Source organism: Micromys minutus (genome assembly GCF_963924665.1).
Source record: "Micromys minutus genome assembly, chromosome: 6".
NCBI lineage: Eukaryota > Metazoa > Chordata > Mammalia > Rodentia > Muridae > Micromys > Micromys minutus.
The window spans coordinates 49,251,889-49,275,745 of NC_137975.1; the positions used below are offsets into that span (position 1 = coordinate 49,251,889).

At 39.6% G+C, this 23,857-nt stretch overlaps 1 pseudogene across 1 annotated transcript; it reads left to right on the forward strand.

Moving 5' to 3' along the window:
* Positions 1-2,121: 2,121 nt before the first annotated feature.
* Positions 2,122-23,004, forward strand: LOC308421999 (annotated as a pseudogene). Its single transcript has 5 exons — positions 2,122-2,190; positions 7,820-7,915; positions 21,797-21,878; positions 22,325-22,441; positions 22,491-23,004. The product of its transcript is annotated as an uncharacterized misc_RNA (transcript).
* The last annotated feature ends 853 nt before the right edge of the window (positions 23,005-23,857 follow it).

Genomic DNA, 23,857 nt, shown 5'->3' on the forward strand with positions numbered 1-23,857 from the left:
TTCCCCCAATCCCACCCCCTCCCCCACCCATTGCTTCCATGAAGGTACTCCCCTCAGCCAACCACCCTCTCCTACCTCAGCACCTTGGTGTTGCCCTACACTGGGAAAACAAGCCTTCACTGGACTAAAGTCCTCTTCTCCAATTGATGCCAGAAAATGCTGTCCTCTGCTGCATATGCACCTGGGGCAATGGGTCTCTCTGTGCAAACTCATTGGTTGGTGTTTTAGTCCCTGGGAGCTGTGGTAGGTTTGGTTAGTTGATAATTTTGTTTTTCCCATGGGCTTGCAAACCCTGTCAGCTTTTTCAGTCCTTTCTCTAGCTCATGAAGGAAGTCCTTAAAACGTAGTGCACCTCTTGGATCTCATTAAAGTAGTTCCTTTATTCCACAAAGAGTGATTAATTCAGCAACTCACAACTGATCAAAGTGCAGAGAATAAATGTCTGTGGGGCTCTCTGCCACAAATGGGACATCTGTAGCAGCCTCTCCACAAGGCTCAAAAACCATCTTTAATGACAAGGAAAAAATATAGTAAGAACCAGAAATTAGGGAGGAACAGAGCAAAATATAGCATCTCTGGACAGGATAGGATGCCACTCTTGAATTCCCAGCAGCTGCTATTGCCTGCACAAGACCTGCACAAGATCAAGCCCATCAACCTTGTAGTACAGACAGAGATGACTTACCATCCCCAGCCAAAACTGAGGAGCTATGGTAAGTAACAGCTTCTGGAAGGAAAATTGGTACTCTTAGAGTGTGGATCCTGGTAGGTCAACCATGCTCCAGTGGATGGCTCCACACCCAAGAACATGTGGGCAGCATTATTCAGACTTGATGATTTATTTTTTTGTTAAATAAGACATGAAATAGGGTAGAGAAGTGGAAGTAGAACTGGGAGGAATTGGAGGGAGGAATAGCGGGTGAATATAACCCAAATACATTGTATGCAACTGTCAAAAACTTAATGTTGTAAAATGTGTCTATTATTAAATAATGAAATTATTATTATTATTATTATTATTATTATTATTATTATTATTAAACTTTTTTAAAGTTCACCATTGAAAGATGGGACATACTTTACTTCTATACTTAGGACAGCTACAAATTATTACTAAACTCCCTAACTTTAATGAGGAAGATGAACACAAAGCTGACATCTTTGCAAGGCTCGATGGGACAATTTCTACACGTATGCAGCCTTATGATGCACTGCCTTGGGTTTACAGATTGCCATCACTGATCAGTCAGTCATAGAGTGTAACTTCCCTCCAGCAGCTGCCAGGACACTAGAAGTAAATCAACAAATTGTAATGATGAGAAAATTCCTGCTCTAATAAACACAGGTTATTTTGCTGCTGGAACTTTTTAAAATCTCTCAAAAAGTAGACTTTTATACATATATCATCTACAATAATAGGAAACCTAAGGCAACAAATCTTCAGGTTTTGCTGCCTTTAATAACACTTATATCAGCAAAGCAAAAAAAAAAAAAAATGAATGTATAATTCCATGCCTGTAAAGAGCAAAACAAACAAACAAACAAAAAAAATGTTGGTTAAAGTTAAATACATACATACTTTTTAAAATTGGTCAAATTTCTTAGACCGACATTTTGAATCTTTTATTGTATTTTAAATATTTCACCTTCAATTTTAAAATTGTTACTTTCCCTCTAAAACATTGCCTTTGGTGTTATACATGTAGCTTTCCTGCTGAAATCAAACTAAAGTGCCAGTTAGAATCTTGTTCTCCAATCACATTCAGCTCCATGGCAGTATCTTTGTTGTATGTTCTTGGATCACATAGACAGTGTATTCAAGAACTGTCTCCTTCTGTCCAAGCAAGATACTTCCATGTTTGTTCCAGGTCTCTATCTATCATCTCTGCTTGCTTATCCTTACAATGTAAGGGCCTCTGGCTTACAGCTGATTTTGACATGGAAACCGGATCTGTCAAAGGCTGATGTGGAGCTCTGCCCAACCCTTTCAGAGTTCCACAATGGTGAAAGGGAAAGCATAGACCTACTGTAAAGTGCCATTACCAACCGACAATGCAGCAGCCTGAGGAAGTGGAGCAGAAGCTGAACCCCTGGGCAGCCCCATCAGAGAGCTGAGACCTCATGCCATTCATCGTGCTTCGGAAACTGCCTTGCTGCGTCCCAGCCCTGAGGAGGACCAATTTCAATTTGGCAAGTCCAAACTCAGATATGAGCTGCAACAGAACCTGGCAACAGTCCTGGCCTTGTCCTCCAATGCTGTCATTGGGTTTGCTACTGTTCCTCTTTCCTAATACAAGTTCAAGAATCAAAAAGTAGATAGCTTCTCTGAAAATCCTCATGATACAGGCAGCAACACCACTGTTATATCACCTTTAATTTCTACCTGACATGATGCTTCTTGCTTTACTGGATTGTTGTTCTTAGAAAAAAGATTTTCAGGTTAGTTTTCTACAATGTCTCTATTATATTTATTTAGCTGTTTCCATGGAAATCTGGGAGGTAGCATTACAAATCTTTGCTTTCTGTTCACTACTTTGCCCAGATATAGCCCTATTAAATTCAACACTGGCAATAATTCACTGTTGATGTCTTTTGCTTTACTTTTAATCCATTTTTTATATCTTCCATGTAGACCAAAATTCCTCCAGAGAATTAAAATCAAAGCACATCACCCTTAAAAGCCAAAAGAGCAGAAATTAAAAATAAAAATGCTGGTGAATTCCTGAAAGAATTATGAGAGGTCTAACAAACATACTTTGTCCTTTTCATCCAGTTTTCCCTGCAGCAAATATTTATTCAACATGAACTACTCAGGTTACACAGTGGCAATTAGGTGAACACAATAAGGTATCCTCTTCTTAAAACATTAGAAAAGCGAGACAGCATATCAATGGGCATTTGTAATTCAGAGTATCAAGAGAAGGGTGTCATAGGAATAGCCAGAAAGGATGGTCGTGGATAGGTGGTCCTGCATAACACTGCTTCGATGCAGATTAACATGGGCTCATTGCATCTTTTCTTGTTGGAGAAAAACTGCTTACTTAAGGGCAAAGAAACAAAAGAATAAGGAGAGGGCACATGTGTTATTTCATTCACTCAACTTCCCAAACCATTTTCTGTGGTGAGCACAGACAAGACAATTTCTTCAATGTCATTCAGCTACTAAATGTCTGAACCAGAAACCTACCCAAGCTCTGCTTGTTATCACAGACCATGTTTCTTCTACAATATGTCGATCTGCTTTGAGACATAAGTTGTGTAGGTTCCCTTTACAACAAGGCTCCTTCCTTTGTTGACTGATCTGAGCTGACTCAGACTAGTGTCTTCTGAATGTCATTAAATGTATTGCATAAAATTTGATATAAATCACAATGTTTTAAGACCATTGATAAAACAGTCCTTCAGCAACATAAGCATGATCATTTTATATAGTTTTAGATACACATAATTCAGGACTATGGGCTTTTTGCTTCTTTTCCTTTATATCAGCCCACCTTGCTTACAAGATCTTCACAGGTACCATGCATTGACACTCACATGGAAAGCCTTGCATTATACCCAGATTGGTCATATTTCCTCTTGAATATTATGGTTTTTCTCTAGACTAACCTCAACACTATCCTAGAAGGTAATCTGTACTAAGAAAGAGGAATGAGCTAAAAGCACCCCCAACCCAACAACTCTTCTTACTTCTAAAAGAGAAGGTCAGAAGTCAAATCCTGTCTCCAAAGCACAGAAACAAACAGGCAAATGCAGAATGTGACCTTGAAAGGGACATCTGGATGCCAGGTCACTCCTCTTTCTCTTTACCAACCTCTGGCCACAATTCAAGGAGTTTTGTCAACATGGGCTCCATGCCATTGCCAACCAACAAAAGACTCACCAGAGACAAGGGATACCTCTGGTCATGGATGTTATCCTCTACCCCACAAAGAAAACTCAGCCCTTTGTCTTCATAAGTTGAACATGTCAGGCACTTCGTATAGTGACAGAAAATAACATGGTGGGACTACAGGTCACCTTCTCTCTTCCCACCAACATGATGCTAAGGGCTTTTTTAAAGCAGCTTTTCAACACAGTCAATAGTGCCCAGATGCCAAGAAGAAATCATAATTCCTACTAAAAGACAAACAACAAAACAGCTACAAAAAAAGCCAGAATTAGAAAATTCAAATGTCTATATTAACTTAAATTATATTTGTTAGCATGAATGGCATATCACAATATAAATCAAACACTACTGCAATTGATAAAGGACCATCTAGTAACAATGGCTATTATATGGAGGCCAAATGATATCAAACACTAATGAGGATAAGAAGAAAAGGGAACTCTGCATAGTTGAAAAAAATGTAAATTAATAAAGACTATGAAAAATCATGGAGTATCCTCAAAAAATTTTAAATTAAATATGCTTTTCCTATCTGACTAATATATCTATTTTGAAATAAAATAAAATCTATATTTTGAAGAGACATCTTTACTCCTATATTTATTACATCTTTATTCACAATAACTAAGTCACAGATGTGTATTAAGCCTTTATCAGTTGATGAATCAAGAAAATATGGAACCTATGCACACGCAAAAATAATACTTGGTTATGAAGAAGAATCCCTGAGAGTAACAACCTAGGTAGAACTGAAGATTACTATTCTAAGTGAAAGGAACCAGACACAGAAACATAGGTATTCTATCATCTCCTGTTTACATAAAATTTTAAGGAAAAGTTTTTCTCTTAGAACCCAAGACTGGCACTGTGACTACTATAGAAAAGGAGGAATTGAGAGGATGATCTGTATCAGGTTCCTACCTAACTGCACTCTGGTAGTTAATCACATAAGTGCTAGCTCTCTAAAATAATAATACACGGTGGATTAGATCTTATTTTTTCTAATATATCCCATTTCTATTTGAGACTGATATTTCAATATTAAGAAAGTCAAATAAGTGACAGACCCAGCTGCTCTGAGATGGCTGTGGACTGACCTGTAGCTCCATTGTCTGACCATTGCTCTACTGGCCTCCATGGTTTACCAAACACAGAACATCCAGGTTAGATCCCTTTCTCCTGCAATACCCCTATCCATCCCCGAGGGCATGCTCACCTGTAATGAGCTAGCAATGTCCACAGCTCTGCTGCCTGGCCATATCTCTTTTGCCCTCCATCTGTCTCACAAAACAAGAATCATCCTGTCCTGTTACATGAAGAACATCTAGCCCAAGGGTAGAACTGGGAGGAGAGGATGAAGTAGGTCTGTGATTGAGATATAATGTGAACAAAAATAAATTATATAAAAATAAAATGTCACATTTGTCATTTGTTTGTTTGTACCAGAAAAAAATGTAAAGACAAAAAAACAGAACATAAATTTGGTGGTTCCACTAGCAGGTAACAGGGAAGATTAAAAGTCCTGAGAAAACTGGTAGCCAAATTTTGAAGATAATGTTCCCATCCTAGAGGCATTTCTAGGCCGGTCCATTCCCTTCACTAAAATTAGTTACTGATGATGGGAGGTAGGATTCTGTAGTGAATCACACTGATAAAATGTTGAATTCTTAAGACTTGGGGATTTTAAAGCTCATATTTTATTAAATATTGACACCCAATTATTTTCTTGTGTTTACACCCACTTAAAGTTTTTAATTGTGTAAGAATTTATAATTTGTGAATATTATTTCAATTTACTTTGAAAAAAATAAAAAGTCAAATATATTTTCAACAATGGTCATCTTTTACAAATCTTGATTTCAGACAAAACTAAAGTAGCTTCCCTGAACCTTCCATGAAACAGTGGTAGCCTGCAAGCAGATAATGAACCTGCCCTGCCTCTAAGAAACACTCACCCAATGTAGATCTGACTCTGTCCACCATCACCTGGTCAAGAGATGACAAATTCTCTGCAAATTTCGAGAACCAGAAACAAGACAATGGTTACTCAGCTCACAGATGGACCAGAGTAGTTTATGATATACACATCTTGTACCTACAATGATTTCTGCCATATAAAACTCAAAGATCTTGTTGGTACATCTGAAAGAAGATGCTTGCTAGCCCTTCTAGCTTCCTGCTCATCTCTGTTACTGGCATCTGGAAACTATTAGTAGAACGTTGTCTGTTGAGATCCTCAAAACTGGAGCCTTTCCCCCCAAAGCTCCAGTGACAAGAGTTCATCTGTCAGAATGATCTTTTAGCCAAAGAAATACTAGAAAACAGCCTGCTGACCTAAAAGAAAAGCCAGCCTTACAACCATGAGCCAATTCCAGGGACGTCTTATTTCTCCATTATCCTAGTAAGGGTAATTTCTTGGCTTATTGTTTATCAATCCATACCTTGGGTTACACAAAGACTATTAAGGCTTAAGCAAGACTTCCTCTAGAAGAAAACGAGTGTTAAGCAATGGGGACATGTGATTACAGGTGGTGTGGGGGCGTACTATACATTCATAGGCACTAGGAGTTCATGTAAAGGGCCTGTTCCTCTGTTCCACCTTAGAAACTGGGGGAAGCTATCTTAATAGGTATCAGCTGGCAATGGCCTGTGTGAATGAACATGAGTACATGTGTGTTCCTGCATGCTATGTGCATACATTTGCTTTATAGTGACTTTTCTTTTCCTTTTGGCACTATAGAATGATTGATGTCATACGCAGCTGGCTATGATCTGGATTTCTAGCAACCAGCTCATCAGCAGCCATCCCTTCTAGTTCCTTCTGGAGTTCCTTGCTTTCCTATGGGAGTGCAGCAAGCAGCTAGAACAAACTGAGCATCCCTTCAGGACTACCCAAAGGCTAAGGTCATGGTCTGAACTCCACGAACAAATGTATCTGGATGCTCAGAATAACTACTCAATTTTTCCCTGAACTGTTGGATGTCTGCCACCAACAAGGACACTTGTGTCCTATTTGACCCAATTATTCCATTGGCATCTCTTAAGTAACACTTGGTTTTGTTCCTGAACACGGGGCTTTGCTGCAGGTATGCTGAGGACTTAGAAGGAACAGATCGAGCTTTCATTTGTGAGGTTCAGAAGGGAGAGGCATTGAGAAGGATGCAGAGGTTGTTCTCAGGGCTCATGGGGGCAGGGTAAAGAGAGGTTTCTTGATGCTCCCTGAGAGAAAGAGAAATTTGAAGTAGGGGGTCATGTGTGTGTGTGAGTGTGTGTGTGTGTGTGTGTGTGTGTGTGTGTTCTTTAACAATTTTATATGAGTATACAATGTGTAGACCCACCTTATGACAATGCAGTTGTTTCCTCTGTTGCTTTTGAAGGTCTTCTCTCCTTAACGTCATGTACAACTTTCTTGACTTGTCAACCACACACAAAGCAACTTTGAATCTGAGGTCTAGGGGGAAAAAAGTGAAAGAAACTCTGCACAGATTCTGGAATCTGAGTTTGTTCATCATTAGAAGCTGGTCTCGTGACAGAAGAGAGGAAGCCTCCTGTGCTGTACTTTTCCTCTTTTTGATGATACTGTGAATTTCTTTCTGTCTTCTCTGCTACAGAATCTTCTTTGTGGCTCTGGATGGTTTTTCTTCCCCACCAACCTCCATCTCTAACAAGGCTTATGTGTAAGTCATTGTCAATTCAATCTCACAAATAAAGAACATAAACTTAAAGTTGTCTATAAATACCATTTAAAGGCAAAACCATTAACTTTGGAACCATCATGAATGAACAACCTTGAAGGAACTGGTCTGGAATTCTCCTAAATTGAGACTGTCTTGACACAAAACCATTCCAGTTTATATTTCCTGTCATGTTATCTCTTTTGTTATGTAATTATGAGTATCTATCACCTTGTATTTCTGTAACTACTAGGTAGCCACAGACCCTGATCAAGCACCGGTGACTTTGGCAGGCCACTGCTCTGTTACCATGACCTTGCTGAAGAAGAGTGGGGAGAAGCCTGGACAGGTAGGTATGCATCTGAATTTCTGAGGTCAAGGGGGTAGATAGTCTGAAATGTTCACTTTCCTGATAGATTCCTCCTTGAGAGGACAAGCGTGGGCACTTCCCATCCCCACTCTAAACTTTGTGGCTTCCCCAGCAGGGTTGTTTTCTTAATCCTTTGATGCTTTCCACACTGTGCCAGAGAAATCAACTTAGTCTCACAGCACACTCAAATGTCAGAAGAGGAAAGGAAGGATTTCTTAGGATAAACATCTCTATGTGGGTGGGCTACCAGCAGTAGCCACTGACTGGTTCCTGATAGTGCAGCTGATGGGTAAGGCTTAGAGAGAATATTGATCATACAAACTTTTAATGAGACAGGAAGTGGTATGTAAGATTCATCTCATACATCTCTGTTTAACATGCAACCTTTGGACCTGAATGGAGACAGTCACATGTTAGCAATCAACTTACTGATGAGATGGGAGACTGTTGAGCCAAATGCATTAAGTAATCATATTTTATACAACTGGAAAAATACTGCTTGTAACCCCCCTCCCCAATCATCCAATCCCAGAAGAATAAATCTACAAACAGCCCCCCCCCAGAACTTCCTGGTTCCCCTTCACTATCTGATTTGAACTAAATTATACTGAGGCTGCATTCAACCCTGAGTCTGATGAATGGTAAAGTCATCATTCAAACTGGAGCTTCTAGTTACGGACATTAGCAGAGATACTTTGTGCATGATAGCTGCTGCTCTGGCTCTTACTTGATTTCAGGAAGGCCCCTGTAGTCTCAAAAGTATAGCTTTGGGAAATTATTGTTTTGAAAAGTTGTCCCAAGAACACAATAACCCCTGCCTAGAGAAATTGGTAGAGGAAAAGGTTTTAATGCCAACCTGTGATCTAAATGCTTCACACAATATGACCCAGACCCATATTGTTGAGGTATCAAAATAAAGTAATCACTTTCAACCACACCCTCTAGCCATAATTTGTGGGCCAGACTCTCTACTGCTCTTTCTGACTCATAGAATTTTTGAAACTTCTCCTCCTTGTACCTAAATTCAATTAATATTTCTTGTAAACATTTAATTCCATGCATGCAGGTTCTTGAAAGAGAGAGTCCTCACTTGTTGGCTGTCTGTTTCCTTCTGGTCTGATAAGTTCCCCCCTCTTCACAGAACTCTCTGCTCAGGTGGATTACCCCATGGAAGCTGGAGTGGAATTGCTGGAAGTTGTATTATATCACATCTTTCAATGTTTATTTCACCTATGAGAAAGCAAACACCTTTATCGCGCCAGAGCTAGCAGGAAGGCAAGTTCCCCTCCCTGGCACTCATCATGTGCATCCTCCTCTTTCTTACTGCCACCACAGACAGAAACAGGCATGCTGCACTTGCAGAGCAGACCAGTTCAATGGAGCAGGATGAGCTCAGTAACTTGCCGCTATTATTCATAGCTTTCTTGGAATCTGCTTCCCTGGTATTCAGGAAGGACAATGTTCTCTTTCTCCTCTGTCAGAGGAGGTGAAGTGGAGTTCATATAAACCCCCCTGAAGATTATGTATACCCAAGAAAAGCCTGAAATGTGGATTGTTTTCCCAGTAAGGGGAGGTGAGAAAACATAGAATTCTAGCCATACCTGGACCCCAGTCTCTCTCCTATTGTACAAGTTACTTCCTCATCAGTATGACCAAACTACCCAACAAGAATGAATTAACGGAGGAAATGCTTATTTCAGTTCATGGTCTCAGCGAGATTCTATAGTTGGGAAGAAATGGTGGGATGGCTTAGTATTTTCTGTCCAGAACTTGAGCAGGTTGGTTACATGTAGCAGACAAGAAATGGAGAATGCAGGTCCAGGATCTCTTCATAGGCCTGCCTCCACCAGCCAGGCCCTATTTCCCAACGTCTTCCCAGTGGTGACCTTTCAGACTTAACCCACAGTACCCTCCAAACCTCTCTGACGTTGTCAGTAATTAGTTACCCTTATGCCAATAGATAGCATCCTTTCGTTCTGAGGGAAGACTTTTGGAATAATTGTCCTGACCACTCCCTGATTACCAGAGACTTTATTTACTTAATTATGCCCACAGACCTTCCTGATGATATTTTTGCAGATGCCTTCTATGATAGCATGTATTATCATCTCCAAACTTATTTACTTTCTAATCCCAACAATTCTTTACTATGTACCTTCTATGTATGGTACAAGGACTTTTGTAGATGTGATTAAATAAAGAACTCTAAGGCAAGGAAGGTCTCATGGAGTATTTAATGTCATCAAAGGGTTCCTTTCAAGAGGGATACAGGAGGCAGTCACCATGGAAGCAGAGGTTAAAGTGATACTCCTATAAAACTAATGACATCTGTAGCCTCTAAATGCTGAGAAATCAGGGGAACTATCTGACACTACAACTTTAGGTGACATTTATGATGTTTTCTGACCCTTGTTTATTCCTCATAATAAAAAAAAGAAAAATGTAGTTTAAAGTTGATGTAACTTATTGTTCTAACCAGGTAAGAGACCACCTTGCTATGCTCCCACAGATAAATATCACTATCACATTAAACATCCCAAGCCAGAGCAAAATCACAGAGCTGCCTGTGTAGAGAGGGCAGCGGAAGGACACATGTTCTCTCCTGTAAACTAAACTAAAATTCTGCAAGACAGTGATACACTTTGCTTGGATACATCAATTATTCTATGAAATATGTATATAGATACATATATACATAGATTGGTCAATATATCAATCAATAGCTAGTTTCATTTTGTGTTTAATTTAAAAATGGATCAAACGTAGGCAAATAAATACTCTGACAGCGGGATCTAATTTCCAAAGCCACCCAGAATCCTGTAGAAGAATTTCTAGCTTCATATCTATTGTTGAACTTGGTGGAACCCCTCATTTCACAACCTATGACAGATTAGCAACTCTCATAATTGTTCTGACATCTTAATTAAACTCCTGTTTTTCTTTTAGTCTGAAGATATGTGCATCATTCTGAACAGGAACTCAATGTGTCCATTACATGTTATCATTTCGTACACTTCACAATTTAGCTATAGATTTGGGGAATCAGGGAGAGGGGTTGCAAATCCAGCTTTATTCACTATCTCCTTTACAGGAATTCTTTTCTACTTTCACACTCTTTCTTCCTATAGAGTTCCAGTGTTTCTCTCTTGCCCTTGGGAGTGAAGCTCGAGGCTGTTGTATCCCATGGTTGTATCATGGCTGGCTTACTGTTTTCTCAAAGTGAGCATGGTGCTTTCCTTCAGACTAGGGGAGACATTGTGTTCTGCCTTTTGCCACAAAAAGAAATAATAATGATGAATCAATCATATATCTATCAATGGTAGAAGAGAAGCTGCCCTTTCCTTTCTGCCTCCCTAATTGCTATTGTAGACAGGGATAGATAGCCAAATCCTAGCCATGGAGACTGCTGAGGGCAGTGCAGGACACAGCATGGGGAGTGCAAAGATCTGTCTCCACCATCAGGTGCTTTTGGCTTTGATGGATTGAGTAGCTCAGAGTCCCAGGGCATCATGGTGTCCCTGCAAGATATGATTATCTTGTGTGCAAGGAACAGTCTTGGGAAATGCAGCACAACTATGCAGGTGTGTGGGGATTGTTCCTGTGCTGTTCATTTAGAGCAAGAAGCAGACTATGCATACTTGAATACAGCTGTAGAACAAAATTCCCAGTCTGTATTTGATAAGCTTCCCAGACTTAGCAATAACTTGGCTGCCTATTCAGCCAGGAAACTCTGTAAAGATCTGGTTTCTGGGGAAGGACTGAGGACTTCCTTCTCTTTTTAAAACTCAAATTAGTCAGACTGTCCTTTCTGTTTTTCTGTCTTTCTTTTTTTTTTTTTTTTTTAACAAATCCACCTCCAGTCCAGATGGCATAAGGAAGCACAAGTTGCAGGACAAAATAACAAACAACAGTAATTACACTTTTCAAAGATTCATCCATTGGTATGCGATTCAGGAGACAGGGAAAGGTCTGAGGACAACTTCAAGGATAAACAAGATGAGCACAGTATAAGGTACCTGTGATTCAGAGGCAGGGGAGAGGGAAGTGACATTTATTTATGCAGGGCTGGGACAAATCGTTTTCATTTTGAGTGCACTCTCCAGCTTCCTTCAGCTAGGACCTGCAGGAGGAAAGTGAGGGGGGAGCGTTGCCTGGATGAGAAGTGTGATTTTTGGAGGGATGCCAGCATCAGAAGCAGCCGGAATGGGCTGAAAGGCTGACAGCAGCTGACAGTGACAGTCCAGAAAGCAGTGGCTTGGTTCTGTCCCTTGATCCCTTCTGCATATTTTATTAGTCAGGTCATTGTCCTGTTGGCCACCATGACCTCTCCTTCCTGAGGTCATCAGAGACCTGGTTGCTAAACTCAGCTTTGCCTCCATCCTAACACTGGTTTCTCTACAAAGTGAAGCATCGGAGACCACCAGTCCATGGCAACTGCTTCCAGGCTTCCAGGCCAGTTCTCTAGACTTTTATTTGCCTCATCGACTCATTTCCTCTTCCTTCTCCTGCCCATCCTCTTCACCCTGATTCTCACTCTCCTCCTCTTCCCTGTCCTTCCATTTTTTCCCCTCTTTCTCTTATTCAGCCTTCTGGCATCCTTCACTGCCTTGGGATGCAGTTATCAATCCCATTACTCTCGAACACGGTAGCAGCAGTTCTACCTCCCCTTCTCTACTTTGACCAGTTTCAGCTGTCCACTGCCAGCCATCGCCAGATGCTTCTGTCTCGGCTCACACTGTATTTAAAGCAGACTCTTCCTCCAGGGTACTCTCGGGATTTCTGTTTGTTACTAGCATTATAGCCCCTTTCCATCCCTGCTTGCCACACACTCCAATGTCCTTCTTGACTGAACGTTAACACTTTAGTTATATCTTTTATCTTTCACCCATCTTCCTTTCGCTCTTTCCCCTCTTTTCCTCTTCTCCTCCTCTCCTTTATCTCCCTCCCTTTATGCCTCTCTTCTATATCTCTATACCTTTTTCTCCTCTCATTAGCTAATCAATTACCAAGGCATCAGTTTTTGCCACTTAAGTTTCTTCAATTGCTTTCCATTGATTTTTAGAATTGCCATTATTCTGGAACAGACACATTAATTCTAACTCCTTTTTCTTCCAGATTATGAAACGTTTCAAACAAAGGGAAGTGGACAGATAAATCTGGTGTTTGTGTAAAACATCCAGATGTTACAAATAACAATGTTTTATTATTGCTGCTACAGATTCTTTTAAGGGCATAAAACATCAAAATTTGTCATGTCCTGTTACATCTTTCAAGGCTCGGTCCGGAAACGCTGACTAGGGAAACAAGGGATTAAGAAAGGACAGACACTGAAGAGCAGCAGACACAGAAAGGCTGTGATCCAGCAGGCTGTGCCCACTCGGGAGGAGGGTCCCTACCATGAATCAACCCAGAAACTCAGCATGTTTATTAGATACAGCACAGAAAGTTAGATTTAGCTCGTCTCAGTGAGGGCTTTGCAGGAAATCAGTTTCAGGTTGCAATTATCAGGAAGAAGGAAGTATACACTGTCAACTTCCACGAACAGAGCAGAGAAAGTTTCACTGATTCACTGAGCCTGACTCTGGGAAGACTTTGCCAAGGAACTGGGGTCTGAGGTTGTGAGGTTCTTCAACTCTTTTTCTCCTCCCCAACCCTCCTCATGCAAGTCCTCTTCCCATGCTACCTTTGAAAAGGGGAAGTCCCACTCTGGGTGTCACTACCCACCAACACTACAACCCCTATACCCCACTCCAACATACGCCCACCCCACCTCCTCACCCCCAAGCCCTTGGCCCAAATTCTTACCCTGCAAGCCACTGCCCCCAAGTGCCCCAACAACCACATATCAAGTTGCTGCTGGACTAGGCACATTCTCTCCCACTGAGGCCAAGCAAGGGGGTCCATTTAGGGGAGCAGGATCCACAGACAGGCAAGAAACATACTCAGGGACAGCTCCTGCTCCAGCTGTTGGGAGACCCGCATGAAGACCAAGCTGCTCATCTGCTACATATGTACAAAGGGGCTTCGTACAACCTGTGCTCACACTTTGGTTAGTGATCCAGTCTCTGGGACTCCTGCCCAAGTGTCCGGGTTAGATGACTCTATTGGTCTCCTGTGGAGTCCCTGTCTTCTTCCAGTCTTTCAATCCTTCACCCAATTCTTCCCTGGGATTCCCAGACTTCCATATAATGTTTGTCTGCAAGTCTCCAAATCTCTTTCCATTATCTGGTAAGTGGAGCCTCTCAGAGGACAATTATGTTAGGTCCCTGTTTTCAAGCGAAACAGAGTATCATTAATAGTATCAGAGTTTGTTTCTTGCCCATGGGATAGGTCTGAATTTGGAGCAGTCCTGGGTTGCCAATCCCTTTATCTCTACTCTATTTTTGCCTCTGCACATCTTGTAGACAGGACATATTTTGAGTCAAAAGTTTCATGGGTAGGCTCCTGTCCTTCTACTGCGAATCCAGGCTGGCCATAAGAAGTGGCCCTTCAGCATTCACATTCCCCACTGTTAGAAGCCTCAGCTAGAGTTGTTCACATAGACCCTCTTGGGCCTCTCCCTATTGCAGGTCTCTAGCTCATCCTAGAGATTGTTCCCACTGTCGATTTCACCTTGTTCTCCCCTGCTCTCCCTGTATAATCTCCCCCTCCCTGCCCTGCTCCTTTCCTGTCTACTCTTGTGCCCACTTCACTTCCTTCAATAATCCTCCAGTGTCTACTTTGTTGCTCCTTTTGAGAAAGATTCAACTATCATTCCTTGGGTCATCCTTCTTATATGGCTTTGGTTGGGTTGGTTATCCTATACTTGATGACTAATATCCACTTAGAAGTGAGTACATTCCATGCATATCCTTTGGGGTCTGCTTTACCTCACTCAGGACATTTTCTAGTTCTATCCATTTGCTTGCAAAATTCCTGATGCCCTTGTTTATAATGGCTGAGTTGTATTCTACTGTTTAAATGAACCACATTTTTCTTATCATTCAGTTGAGGAACTGCTATGTTGTTTCCAGTTTCTGCTACTATAAATAAAACTGCTATGAACATAGTTAAGCAAGTGTCCCTGTGGTATACTGAGGAATTTTCTGGGTATATGCCCAGATGTAGAATAGCTGAGTGTTGAGGTAGAACTATTGTCAATTTTTTGAGAAATCACCAAATTGATTTCCAAAGTGATTATACAAGTTTACCTTCTCACCAGCAGTGGAAGAGTGTTCCCTATGCTCTACAACCTTGCCAGCACATGATTTCCTTTGAGGTTTTAATTTTATCTACTTGGATGGGTAGGAATCTCAGGGTTGTTTTCAATTGAATTTCCCTGATTAGTAAAAACTTTGAACAGTTATTGAGGTGCTCCTTGGCCATTTGAGATTCCTTTGTTGAGAATGTTCATTTTTAACTAGAACATTTGGATTATTGGTGTGTAAATTCCTGATATCTATATCAAATATAAGGTCAAAGGTAAGGTTAGTAAAGATCTTCTCTCAATCTGTAGACTGTAGTTTTGTCCTAATGACAGTGACTTACAGAAGCTTTTCAGTTTCATGCAGTCCAAGTAATTAAGTTTTTACTTTAGTGCCTGGGCCATTGGTGTTCTGTTCAGAAACTTGTCTACTGTACCAATGAGTTCAAGGCTATTTTCCACTTTCTGTTCTATTATATTAAATGTATCTGGTTTGATCTTAAGGTTTTTGGTCCACTTGTACTTGAGTCTTGTGCAGGGTGATAAATATGGATCCATTTGCATTCTTCTACATGCAGACATCCAGTTACACCAGCCCCATTTGTTGAAGATGCTCTCCCTTTTCCATTGTATAGTTTTGGCTTCTTCATCAAAAATTTAGTGTTTGTAGGTGTGTGGATTTATTTCTGGGTCTTCAATTAGATTCCATTGATCAATTTGTCTGTTTCTATGCCATACCATGCAGATTTTATTACTATTGCTCTGTAGTACAGCTTGAAATGAGGGACCTTCCAATATACCTTCAGAAGTTATTTTATTGCTCAGAATTGTTTTAGCTATCCTGGATTTTTTGTTTGTTTGTTTGTCTGTTTTTCTTTTTGTTTTTCAGTGTGAAGTTGAAAATTGTTCCTTCAAGATCTGTAAAGAATTGTGTTGGATTAATGGGAATTGCATTGAATCTTGAGATTATTTTTGGTAAGATGCCCATTTTCACTATGTTAATCTGACTAATCCATGAGCAAGGGTGATCTTTACACCTTCTGGTATCTTCATTAGCTTCTTTGTTCAGAGACTTGAAGTGCTTGTCTTACAGGTCTTTCACTAGCTCGGTTAGAGTCATACCAAGGGATTTTCTATTATTTGTAGCTACTGTGAAGAGTTCTATCTCCCTAACTAATTCTTCAGCCCATTTATCACTTGAGTAGAAGAAGGCTACTGCACTGCTTTCTTTGGGTTCATTTGTGTTTAGACACTTTGATGAAGGTGTTTATCAGCTGTATCGGTTCTCTAGTAGAATTTTCGAGTTCATTTATGTATGCTATCATATAATCTGTGAATCAAGATACTTTGATTTCTTCCTTTCCAATTGTGTCCCCTTGATCTCCTTTACCTGTCTTATTGCTTTAGCTAGAACTTCAAGTACTATATTACAGACACAGGGGGAAGAGTACAGCCTTGTCTTGTGTCTGATTGTAGTGGAAATGCTTTAAGTTTCTTTCCATTTATTCGATATTGGTTATTGACTTGTTGTATATTGCATTTATTATTTATAGATATGCACCTTGTATCCCTGTTCTCTCCAAAACTTGTATCTTGAAGAAGTGTTAAATTTTGTCAAAGGTTTTTTTGACAAGACGATCACATATTTTTTTCTTTCAGTTTGATTATATGGTGTGTTTCCTGGATTGATTTTTATTTGTTGAACCACACTTGAATTCATAGATTGAACCCTACAGGCTCTGGTGGTGCCATATAACTCTGGGTCTTGCTGACTGTGTTCTAATGCTGTCCTTTAGGCCTGATGTTACCTGGATGACCCTGTTAACAGTAGGACTTCTTGGAGAGGTAGGGAGAGCAGTGGGCCAGAAAATGGAGGTCAGGATACCTGACTTTGCTGGCTATGCCTCAGGCATACCCCACTCTGTAGGCTGTATTCCTGGCAGAACCTACTCTGTAGGCTGTGTCCCAGTCAGACCCAATTGAAATGGGAGGCATTTCTAACTGAGACAGTATTGGTAGAGAAGGATTCCAAGTGTTCTTGGAATCCTGAAAGGCTCCTCTAGACTTAAGAGGAAGCCCAGCACTAAACAACAGTTGTAGGATTCTTGACATGGCCACATTCATATTAACAATACACATGCACTCAAGTACTTCATTTGCTCTCTGCAGTGTCTACTACCATATATTGTCTTCTCCATTCACAGAAGTAACAACATCATTCTGAAAATGAGAAGTACAATAATTTTTAAATACAATGAATATATAAGAATATGACAATATGTAGACTATTGTTGTGTTATTTATTTATTTATTTATTTGTACCAATTGTTTTGCAAGGTTCTCTCATGGAACTGGAAACTGAATAAAATGTCTTGGTGTGTCACACTATTCCTGGGAAGATGTCAACAAAATCTACTCACTTCAGACAAGTAGGCAATGATGAATGAAAGCAACTATGGAAGTGAAACTTAGTAAACCAGTGAGCATTTTTATGTTAATTATAGAAATATGAATGAGATTCTACTAATAAGAGCCTGGATAACTCAAAGCCATCAATGAAGCTTACCCCAGCATGGGTGACAACTCACTAAAGTTATAGCCTGGAAGCTCTCTGCTCAGTTTGCAAGCAGCTTCACAGGTTAAAGGTTTTTCTTCAAAAAAGTTCTGACTGCTTATTTAACCTTGAAAAGGATGGGCCTTGCACACTTGATCAGTTTCAGGAACTTCCTTAGATTTATAATGTTATTTTACTCCTCAAATCTTAAGGATCTTTAGAACTTCCTGAGTACTTACGAGCTCCTTCCCATGATAGGATGCTTTAATTCAGAGAAATTTACTACTCAATTTTTTATACCTCAAGGGTAAGCAAGCATGCCACCAATGAGTAGCATCCAGAACCTTTTTAGCTTTTAAAAAACTTACATAATACCATGCTTTGTGATGAGTCTATGGTGATTATTTTAATTAGTGCATTTATTTCATTGAATGGTTATACTACAGCTGAACTGTTCCTCTACTGGTGACATTTATATTAACTCCTGATTTTCATTAATATAATTTCACACTAAACAACACAACTGTTGCACAGGACTATCCTCTGAGCTTAACTGCTGCCACCATTAGCAATTTTGCTGGAATTGGTCACAAAACATCATCAGATTTGTGTCTGTTGACTACTTTACCAGATGGTTAAGATGAGAGGATCATAATATGCTCACTGAGAATCAAGCCACCCAATCCAATCTATTGTATGTACCCTATTTGTACATAGTCATGGGGAAGAACACAGACAATATAGCTGGGAAGGGGAAAGGAATGAGGGAGACATATCTATATACAAAACTATAAGAGAGCCACTACCCTGCTGGGTACAGACATGGATATCTTCAGATCACCCATGCTTCTGCCCATTATCCCTCACCCATTGCTCTGTAAGCTTAATAAACAAATTGTCTCAGGTAAACTTCGGTGTAATAACATCTCAATTTGGCATTGTAACCATAAGAGGAGGGGTAAATGTTCATGTCTCTCTAAGGAAAGTAATTTTAGCCACAACAACTTTACATATTTATTAAAATTTTCTTTGGGCAGTATGTACAGAAACGATTGTGGAGTATGTTTTTCCTCAACTACAATAGAAATATTATCAAATTGCTCTTGAGAAGTAGTGCATTTCAGTGCATTCCCAACACCAACAAATGAGAGATCCTACTCCAATAAGGTCTTGCCAGCACATGGTATTGTCAGAGTTCTGAACCTTGTCAATTTGATAAAAGCAAAATCTTTTCCTGCTTCACATTACATTTGTATGGCTCCTAGTTACAGACAATGTCTTTTAATATATTTGTTGGCCTGTTAAATATTCTTTTCATATATTTCCCCTGCGCACCATTCTTTATAATACATTTTCTATAATCATGACCTGATCATTGTATTGTGTTGTTTATGACTTTGGCATATGATCCTCTTTTGGTTACATACAAATCTATGTGGAGACTTTATGGTATATTTCTGCTCTTGATTTCTAAGTCAATTGTTGTACCTTAGAAAAATCTTTGCATGATTTGTGTTCTCTTAAACTATTTTCTTACATAGTCCAGTATGCCTTTCTTCATATTCCAAATGTCTTTGAAAAGAACTATCATTTCCCACTAGTGAGTAGAAGAGGGTAAATGTTTATTAGAACATTTGTTCTTGGTGTGGTTCACATAATTCTCTGTTGATTGATGACGTGTTTCATTACAGCAAGGGAACATAAAGTCTCCAAATTTTTGAGCATGTGTACTTGTCTTATAAATATGTAATATTTGGCTTAGATTGTTTTTCTGTGCCACTCTCGGTACATATTATATTCCTGGTCCATTGCTCTTACATTGCTGAGTATTATTCTCCTTCTTATCTCTCAGAATGTTGTCTTGAACTCAGACTTGTCTCTTGCAGTCATCAGCTTGCCCTGGTTGTTTGAACGGGTGGCTTTGGAGAACCCTTTCTCTTTTTGCTATTGCTTCTTATTTACAGTGGGCTGCTTTTTTATACATCATTGGGTCATCAATTTTAGGTCCAATATGGCAATGCTTACCCAATGATTGATTTACAGTCAATATTATTATTAACATCATATAGTAAGAAGGCACCCTCTTTTCAGTATAACTATTAGCATCATGTGATTAGAAGGTTCCATTTGTTCAGGCTGTTTTCTATGTGACTTGTGTCTTCTCCAGACTTTCTTTTCCTTCCTTTCCTGCCTCACATTGGAGTGAGTACTTCGTGACTCTCTTTTGCCTCCTCTATTAGCTTTGTCTTTTATGATTCTTGTTTGAAAAGTTTGTTTTTATTATTTTAAATTATGTGTACATGTTATATCTGCTCTCTCCTGCACTTGGTAAAGATCATAATTTGTTATTTTATATGTATAGTTTAGAGAATAATATTTCTACTCTTTCCAACCTTCCAGTTTTTTGCTGAAGTCCCTAGACATTACACATGCAATGCTTTCAGATTATTAATTTTTTCTGTGATATTTAAGAAAAATGCATAGAAAGGCTAGTGGCCTGCAGTTTGCAAATTTTTGCTGAATGGCCACAATTCTTATCTATGCCACCATGATTTACAAGGTATTATAAAAAAAAAAAAAAAAAAAAAAAAAAAAAACTGACGGTCTTAGTTAGAATTGCCATTACTAGGAAGAGACACCATGACCAAGACAATTCTTTTAAAGGACAAACTTTAATTAGGGGTGTTTTACAGGCTCTGGAGTTCGGTCCATTAACATCACTGCAGGAAGCATGGTGCTGAAGGACAGTTCTACATCTTGATGCAAAGGAAGCCAGGAGCAGATTATCTTCCAGAAATTTGGGAGGAGAGTCTCAAAGCCCACCTTCACAGTAACACACTTTCTCTAACAAGGCCACATCTACTCCCAACAAGGCCACACTTACTAATAGGACCACTTCCTGGGTCAAGTATATTCAAGCTACCACAGAGGATCTTAGGGTAAATTAATGATTATGGTGCTTAAAAATATGTGAGGCACCGTGCCAAGTGTTTTAAGTCTATAACCTCATTTAGGTGGCTCTTACTGTCACTGTGATGGAGCAGGTGAGATAACCTCCCTTTAGTTTGTTAAGAGACTGACATGCTGGATGTAAGTGACCTCCCAATGCCATACAACTATAGGACGCTGTCATGTTCCAGATGCCCCACTTTGCTCTACTGTTTCTTTCCAGTGTTCCTGGTTATTCTTTCTCTTGGAAAAGATCATTTCCTTTTATATCTTTCTGTCTTTCTTCTTAAAAATAATTTTTAAATGATAAAAATTTTAATACTGTGATAGAGAATGGGTTGGAGTTATACCACAGTTGATATCACCTGATAGACAACTTTGAGGACAACTTTCAGTTTAGATACCAGATGTAACAAGCCAAGGGTCCAGTGCATGCCTGTGACTCAGCTCCAAGGTGGAAAGAGACAGGAGGATGTCTGGGACTTGTTGGCTTTCAGAGTAGCAGAGAAAATAGAAGCCCCAGGTTCAAAGAGAAACCCTACCTCAAGGGAAACAAGAAATCAGGACACTGCACATTGTCTTCTGGCCCCTATGTGTGTTCACAGGTACATGAAGCACACAGATGTGAGTACACTCACATGTGGACATTGAGCAGAAGATTCTTTTTATCCCTAGTTTAGCTTTTGTTTTCCTGCCACCGAAGATTGATGATGCATCTACCTTCTAAATCTCAAATATCACTTGTTATATGGATACACTATACAAATTTGTTATAAAGTTTGTAAGGGTTTCAAAACTGGGGTACAGAAAGGCTCCCTCTTTTTATTCTGCAACTCACACACTCATCTCCGTTTTAGGAGAGTTGCTTTGCCTGTAAATCCCATCACTCTCTTGCTGCTATTTCTGCCCAGCAAATTATTTCTTTATTCACAAGGCAATAAAAGGTCACTGGAAAGAAGAATGCAATATTCGCTCTCATAAAATAAAGTTAAACAGTATTTAGCATTTATATCTTTCCGGTATAGTAAACAAAATATGCTTTATTTGACTCCATGAAGACCTATGATATCGAGAAAGATAAATGTAATGATTTGCCTGAACACAGGAAGATAAATCTGTCACGGTGTGCCCTCGGTGATAACGTGTTGCTCCGCCCTACTTTGTGTGGAATTAGATAGAAAGGCACGGTGGATCTGGAGTTCGGATCTACAGCATCCAGTTGCCACTCCAGGGTGACAGTTTAAAGAGCCAACGGAGTAAGTCGCATTTGAGTTGTGTTGGCTTGCTTTGTTTTTCATGCTCCTTACTGAGATAATATTGACATGGTGTTTTATACTCACATTAGAGGATAGAAAAGTAAAGGTCAATTTCTCTTTTTAATTTGCTTTAATTTCAGGGGGTGTCAGAGAGAATGTAAAGTCTCCTGACCTTTCTTTATGCATATTATGAGATAATTATTTCCATTTTTCTACAAAATAAGATCTTTGGTGGAAAATTTAGGCAAGTGTGTTATTAAAAACTCAGTTTGGATTTAATATAAATGCAAATTTCTTATTTTTATAAAATTTCTATACATTTAATTTGTTTAAAATGTCACATACAAAATCATCTTGATAAAATGCCTTTTTATAGTTTCTAATCAGTTTTGTCTCCACAATTAAAATGAAGCAAATGTATTTCATTAAATCTGTTTCTCCACAAGGTAGAGACGAAAACAGTTTTCTTGATGGTGAAATGCTTGTTTTGAAATTTTATACGGCCATTTCATGGATGCCGCGGGACCGAGAGCGTCTGTGGGAGCAGAGTCAGAAGGAAGCAGGTGAGCCTGTTGGAGTGTTAGGATTTGAACTTGGGTCTTTTGAATCCAGAAACTCGAGATGATTCCTGTCCCTTTGACTATGAGGCTTATGTAGGTAATCTTGGAAACAATGGGAACAAGACTGAATTAGAACGGGCTTTTGGCTATGGACCACTCGGAAGTGTGCGGGTTGCTCGGAGCCCTCCTGGCTTTGCTTTCATCGAATTTAAGGGTCCCCGAGATGCTGCTGATGCTGTCGAGAGCTCGATGGAAGAACACTGTGTGGCTGCTGTGTAAGAGTGGAGCTGTCTGAGGGTGAAAAGAGAAGTTGGAGTCGTGGCCCGCCTCCCTCTTGGGGCGGTCGTCCTCGAGATAATTACCGCAGGAGGAGTCCTCCACCTGGGCACACATCACCAAGGAGACGCTTTTACCAAAGCCCGAGCAGGTCACGTTCTAGAGATAGGAGAAGAGAAAGGTCTCTGCCTCGTGAGAGAAATCACAAGCCGTCTCGATCCTTCTCTAGGTCTCATAGCCGATCTAAGTCAAGTGAAAGGAAACACAAGACCAGTTTGTACAGGAAATAACTTCTTTTGACAGGAGCATTACAGGAAATTGAAGTTTTGTTTGAGATTTCATAAGCTCGGTGCATTTTTAAGATGTTTTAGCTGTTCAATTTTGTTTTGTCTCTTGGAACAGTGACACACAAAACGATGTAGTTCTCTATGGTTTCAAATTGATCCTATGAGTCATGTGATATCAAGAATTGTTACTTTACATTGTTCCCTGAAGCAAGATTGAATTTTCTTTGAGTTTTGGTTTTTCATAGACTGAAGTAAACCTAGATCCTGCCCAGTTTTACGTGTGATGTACTAATGATATAAAGCAACAGGCAGAAACTGAATAAAGCTCTCATTCCTATAGTAGCTGAGACGTGGCGTGGCACTGTGGGAGAAATGGTGACACCATCTTTCAAAGCTGCTGTGAACACAGGCAGCAGGAAAAGGGTAGGAACCTCACTTGGGTGGTTTTCTTTCTTTCTTTCTTTTTAAGTGAGAAGCTTTATTTCATTATAGACCCAATTAAACTATTTCCTTCCTAAATGTGACTAGGTATCCTAACTCTTAAAATTTTTTCTCTTTATTCTTTCTTATATCCCTCCCCAATGTGTTTGCCTTCTGCCTGTGTGTAAATTTCAAAACTCAATGGAATGAAGACATCTGAGGATTTAATTACATTTCACTTACTGTTATCTTTATCTCACCGAACTTGTTCATAGCTGTGTTCTAAGAAAAGAGAGACTCCAAAACAAACTCATATGTATACAAAGAACCCAGTGAGTCCAGATTAAAAGAATTGTTTATCATATATAACCTACAAAATACCATGTTTCCCTTCAAAAAGAATAGATTTTAACCAATCATAAGAATAATGTTTCCT